The following is a 6,474-nucleotide window of genomic DNA, read 5'->3' as shown; positions in this document are numbered from 1 at the left end:
TTTCTGTTTTCTTGTACATTGGAGATATCTACAGCATTTGAAAATAAATGTACACCTAAGGTGAAATTGACTTGTGAACAGTTTGTGATATGGGTATTTCTCTTTCATATCTGTATTGTGAACATCACATCCATAAACTCACAGGGCTGCAGCATCACTGCTGTTTTCCTTACCTTTCTTCCCTTTTCCGTTCTCTGTCTCTGTCTCTCTGTCTCTGTCTTTCTTTCTCTCTTTCTCTGTGTGTGTTCTTGTGCATATGTGGAGTACTCTTCTACCTTGTCTCATTGAGGTGGGATCTCTCAAACAAACCCAGAGCCCAGAGATGTGAGTCTTAACAGCCAGTGTGCTCTGGGGATCACCCATGTCTGTCTACCGTTATTTACCTGGGTTATGGGGATCCAAACTCTGCTCCCCACACTGTAAGTGCTTTAATCACCTGACCTCTATTACCTTTCTCTTTTTTCTTGGAAGAACAATGAGACAGGGTTCCTTGAACCCCGGGGAGGCTTTAAACAACACAGCTGAGAATGAACTTGTATATCTGATCCCCTGGCTTGTAATTCTTGAATGCTAGGATTGGAAGAGTGTACCATCACATCTGCTTTATGTAGCACTGTGAGTTTAACTCAAGGCTTCCTGCATAAGCAAGAACTAAATAAACTACAACCCTAGTTCTCCCCCATCTTTCTGATAAGGAGTTTTGCCATCCTCTAAGAAAATTAGGTTTCTGGGATCCTACATAGTCCCTAGGAAGCAGTAGTCCATTGAGCCCTCATGACAAAACAGGAGAAATGACAGAAATCTATTAGTTCTCTGAAGAAACCACTATGAATACAGTTGGATTGTGTCCAGAGACTCTCTACAGAGGATTCCCTGTTTTTCACCATGGCCACCCCGGGAGCTCTGAGCTGCTTCTGGAATGTCTGGCAGAAGTCTGGTTTGGGGGCTTTCAAGGATACCCTGAAATACCTAGACTCCTCTAACAAGCACTAGCTCCCAGCATCTTCTGGGCCTCTGTGAACAACCCAAGTTCCATGACTCCCTTGAATAACTGCAGGTATAGAGCCAAGACTCAGGTCTCGTTGGAGAAATGGTAGCTTTTCTCTGCCTGGGGAATATGTGTGGTAAGAGGCCTTCCACAGATTCTCAAGAGAGCAGGTTAGTGGATGCTTTGCAACAAGTTGGAACAATTCCAGATAAACCAAGGACTTGATTCTTGTATCCAAGATGCACTCTAAGTAGAGAATTAACTCAGCAATCATTTAGTGATTTACAATGGGTCTTACAGTATTCTGGGCCAAAATTATCCTAGGAAGAAGTGATGAATAGGACTTTGAGTATTCTACACAGTTGAAGGCACTGAAGACATGTTGTCCTCACACCATGAAGGGATGCTAAGAGCATATTTTGATGGAACATGTCTCAGTGATCTCCTCTCTCTCTCTCTCTCTCTCTCTCTCTCTCTCTCCTCTCTCTCTCTCTCCCTCCCTCTCTCTCTCTCTCTCTCTCTCTCTCTCTCTCTCTCTCTCTCTCTCTCTCTCTCTCTCTCTCTCTCTCGCCACATGACCTAGCCAAGGTTCAACCCTGAGTTTCAGCTGATACAACTCTCACTCCCTTTGTTATTTTCCCATCTAATTCAATCCAGTTTAGGGAGAGTAAAATTTTGCTGTAGATCATAGTGTCAGGGACCCATCACATCTTTGCCATATGAAGTTGATTTCAAAACATGGTACAAGTGTGTGATTCCCTCCAAATTGGTGTGTGTGTGTGTGTGTGTGTGTGTGTGTGTGTGTGTAGACATGTGCGGGTCACAAAAGTTGATGTAGAATCTCTTCTTTTATCATTCACTACTATATTTTTTGAGATAGTCTCATCAAACTTTCAGCTCACTGCTTTCACAAAACAAGCGAGACAGAAATCTCCTGGGATGGATCCCTCCTGTTTCTGCCTCCCCAACTAAGATTGCAGCTAGTTTCTTATATGGGTGCTGGGAATACAGACTCTATGTTTGCCCAGCAAGCACTTTACAGACTGAGACATGGCCTTAGCCACTCCTTTCAAATACTTTCCCCCAGGACTGAATGCTCTCTCCAGCTTTTTCTTCTTCCTCCAGCTCAAGTCAGCTCTGCTAAGTTGCACCTTCCCCCTTTCTTTAGCAGGAAATCTGAGTACCAGTGCAGCTCCTAAGCCTAGAGACTTTCTTCTCTCCAGTGAACCTGGCAATACATCTTTTCAATTATCAGCTGAGACAGGTCTCACCCTCTACAGGAATGCTAGTACCAACTGCTAAACTGACAATCCACTGGCTACCTACAAAATGTGGGAAGGAGTACTGCTCTTCTATCATAGCTGGACTGGTTGATGTCATTGCAACCTTCTCGATAGGATTTTCATTTACAAAGGGCCACTCAAAACTGAATTTTAGTATGAAAATTGAAAAAAAAGAGACAAACCTACATCATTCTATCCCCTATATTATTCATATTCGTGTGAATTTTTCTCCTAGGAATTTTTACCCATCCCTTTTTGTTTGTTTGCTTTGCCTCCCACCCAAGTTAACTACACATAGATGTCCTATATTATATGTGTGTACCTATAACCACATTGCATACATATTGCTTTTAAATGTAGATCCTAAATACATTGTATGTTACTAATCAACTGCACTACCATTTAAATGTTTATGTGACAAAGGCTCAAATATTCCAAGGTGATTTATATTGCTAGTGCCCTATCGCTACTGTAACAAACCACCATGGTGGGCAGCAGCTTTAAAAAACACAAATGAATTTTCAAACCATTCTGGAGCTTTAAAGCCCAATACAGTCTCAGTGAGCAGAAGCCTGTTTGTGGGTTGGACCTTATTTCTTTCCAGGAATTAGTTCATAGACACCTTTAAGGCTGTTAGCTTTCTGCCTGCTACAGCTGCGCATTTCATATTATTGGGCCTTTAGGCTGCTTCTTTTGACTGTAGTATATAGAACTATCACAAATGCCATCATTTGTTTTCCCGTTTTCTTCTTAGGTAAGCCAAGCCAGTCCCTCTTAGTGATAAATCCTTTCCCCTAAAGGAAAAAAGTCACAGAGTGGAAATGTTCTGAGCAGAGATGTTTGTTGCTCTTGGCATTGAAGTAGTGGAGGTTAGTAAATATATTAATAATATTGGGATCCTGTTTTGTTTGCTGATTGTGACAGGGTCTCATTTATCCTCTCCCAGTCTCAAACTCCTGATACATCAGCCTACACTTTTCAAATGCTGAGATTATTACTGTCTTACTTAGTGTTTCTATTGCTATGAAGTGACACCATGACCAAGGTATCTCTTATAAAGGACAACATTTAATTGGGGCTGGCTTACAGGTTCAGAGGTTCAGTCCATTATCATCATGTTGGGAAGCATGGCAGCCTGCAGGGAGACATGGTGCTGGAGAAAGAGTTGAGAACTCTACATCTGGATCTGCAGACAGACAGAAGTGAAGACTGAGAAACACAGGCTTGACTTGAGTTTCTTAGACCTCAAAGCCCACCTCCATAGTGACACACTTCCTCCAACATAGCTACACCCACTTCAACAAGGTCACACCTACTACTAGTGACACTCCCTATGGGCCAAACACTCAATATATGACTCTATGGGGGCCGTTATTATTCAAACTACCACATTACTAATGTGACACCATGCCCAGTATGTCACAGAAAGTATCTGAAAATTTCATTAAGGACAAAGTAGGAATGTAGCTCTTTTTCAGTACTGTCACTGGGCCTGACCAGATCATGTAAATCATAAAGTATGGTATTATTAGTGGCCTTCATGGTGATTATAGAGATTACAGTAATAACTAATGGGACAGTTGCAAGAAGATCAGACAGCGTGGCCATATTATTAGTTCTAGTAATTTCTTACAACTGCACACCTGGTACCTTGAATCATTTATCTTGTCTACAGGAAGAGGAAAACTCAGAAACGAGGTCCATTAATCTGAATCAGTGTGAGAATGCTTTTTGAAATTTTAATATTTCCGCTATTTTCTGAGTACCTCCTCAATAAAAAACTTGTACTGAGATTTAATTACCATCATAATTAAAAGGTGAGACCTATTGATCAGGTTGTGAAGGTTTTGCCCTCATAAATTAATTAATGGTTTTATCACAGGAGTGTGTTAATTATGACAGTGGATTACTGGCTTCCCCAAAATTATTATTTTGAAGTTGAGTGTAGCAGTGCACTCCTATAATCTCAGCACTCCCGAAGTAGAGGTAGGGGGATGAGCAGATCAAGGCCAACCTGGGCTATATTAGATCTTGTTTCAAGAAGTAAAGAAACAAAGAAACAAAGGGAACATGTACTTTGATTAGAGAAACAGGGTAACCCAGATCTTCACCTCTCCCCACATTCCTCCTACTCCAATGTCCTAACCGCATCCTTAACTTTGCAGCAGACCACCTACTGGGGACCCCCTCTGCTTCCCCCCATCTCCAGTTGACCACACAGATCTTGTCCTCCTAATCTCCCTCCTCTACTTGTTACCATAGCCCAGACCCAACAGCAGCAGACACTCCAAACACATAGGCCCCTCTAGCCAGGGGAGCAGATGCATAGAACTGCATACCTTTACTTCTCCCTTCATTCCTCCAAGTCCAGTCTCCCACTCTCAAACTGAAGATGCTAACTTTGTGAATTTTATAATGCTTAATGGTTGGAAACTCACTGTGTTGCTTAAGCTGTCCTAGCGTGTACTACATAGCTCAGAATGGCCATTAACTCATAGTGAGAGATCACCCTCAGCCTCCCAAGGGCTGAGATTATAGGAATGCACCATTTTACATTTCTAAAATGTAATTGTGCTTTACCCATCAACAATAGTCTCTCTGCCTGCCCCTACTCCACTTGGACCAGGGTTACTTTAGCCTCATGCGTTTGTAACTCTTGTCTAATTTTATTCCCCTAAGCCAAGAAAAACAGAAGAGTCTCAGCTTCCTGACTGTTCACTCAGCTTCCTCTCTCTTCCTGTCCTTCTACTCCAGGCCCATGTGGTTTCTTTTGGAGCAAGTTTTCAAAACATCAAGAGAGATAAAGATCTGAGGATCATAATTCTTGCATACTTCTTAAGAACTGGATTTTTCTATTCTGTGTCCCTAATAGTGAAACTGTGCCAAGAATCTATTTCAAAAAGTAAAGCCAAGATGTTTCTCCCTGCAATGAGCAGAGATAAACAGCTTTCTATCTAAACCTGAGGCAAAATGAGCAAGGAGACATTGATTCCTGGCTTTGGATTTCACTAATGTGATCTCTTTTCCAAGCTGTTATACTGTTCATTGAGTGATGTTTTGACTTCCTCTGTGTGTGTGTGTGTGTGTGTGTGTGTGTGTGTGTGTGTGTGTGTGTGTTGGAGGAGATGTATTTGTTCTCTGGGGACATGAAGTCTGCAATCCTGCTGGTATTCAGGGACTTTCAACAAATCTATGTGCATATTCAAAGTGAAAGGAAGCATATGTCATGCTTGGGTTTGGTAGAAGCACAAATACTTGGGAAGACTTCTGTTCTAAAACTAACTTTCCTTAACCCAAATTGGTAATACAGCTGCTAGAAAAGTGTAGACATTGAGAGAGTTAGCCCAGGCCTTTTCACCTGAGACCTATTTCAGCAGGCTCTGGTCTCATATACCAACTTAATAACAATCAAGCCTCAGTTCTAGAGTAAAAAGAGAGTAAACATAGAGGGCAAATTGGGGTCCATTGTCATAACAGAACATGTAGTTTCAGCCTGGTCCATAAGTAGTGGGGAGAAATTGGCCAGTTTCAAGAGAGTCATGGAGTAAAGTAGGGATCTATACATGTATGTATGAAAATGTATGTGGAGAGCAGAGTACAGAACTAGGAACCGAATCATTTTAAAAGTTGTAGTCATGGGGGTAGAGATGCAGTAAAATATCAAGTGCTTTCCAGGTAGCTCAAAGCCCCAGGTTTTATCTCTAGTATGCAGGGGTTTATGAGTAGGGAGAACACTGGAGCTGGGACTGTAACTCAGTTGGCAGAAGGATTGAAGAGCTTGAACTAAGTTCTAGGTTTGATTCCCCAGCAGAGCCTAAACACTGGAGTGATACTGCAGGCCTGTGATCTCAGTGCTCTGCGTGATAGGACAGAATGACAGACATTCTAGCTCATTCTTAGCTACACAGTGAGTTTGAGACCAGTCTGAGTTACATGAAATCCTGACACAAAATAAAATAACAGAACAGAGGATGGTAGCTGTAATATTCCTTCAGCTGATCCAAACTAAGAAATAACCTAAGGGACAGTTAGCTAATATCTCCATTTAAGGATAGAATTTAAAAACAAATTGGATGTTTCTCTGAAAGATTAATTTGACTGGAAGATGATTGAAAGATATTGAACAAAATACCAAGAATTCACCAGCTGGACTTTGGGAAATATAAGTTGTGCATACTTAGCCTATGACATTCTGTTATAGCA

Source organism: Apodemus sylvaticus, chromosome X (assembly GCF_947179515.1).
Source record: "Apodemus sylvaticus chromosome X, mApoSyl1.1, whole genome shotgun sequence".
Taxonomy (NCBI): domain Eukaryota; kingdom Metazoa; phylum Chordata; class Mammalia; order Rodentia; family Muridae; genus Apodemus; species Apodemus sylvaticus.
This window is presented reverse-complemented; position numbering follows the sequence as displayed.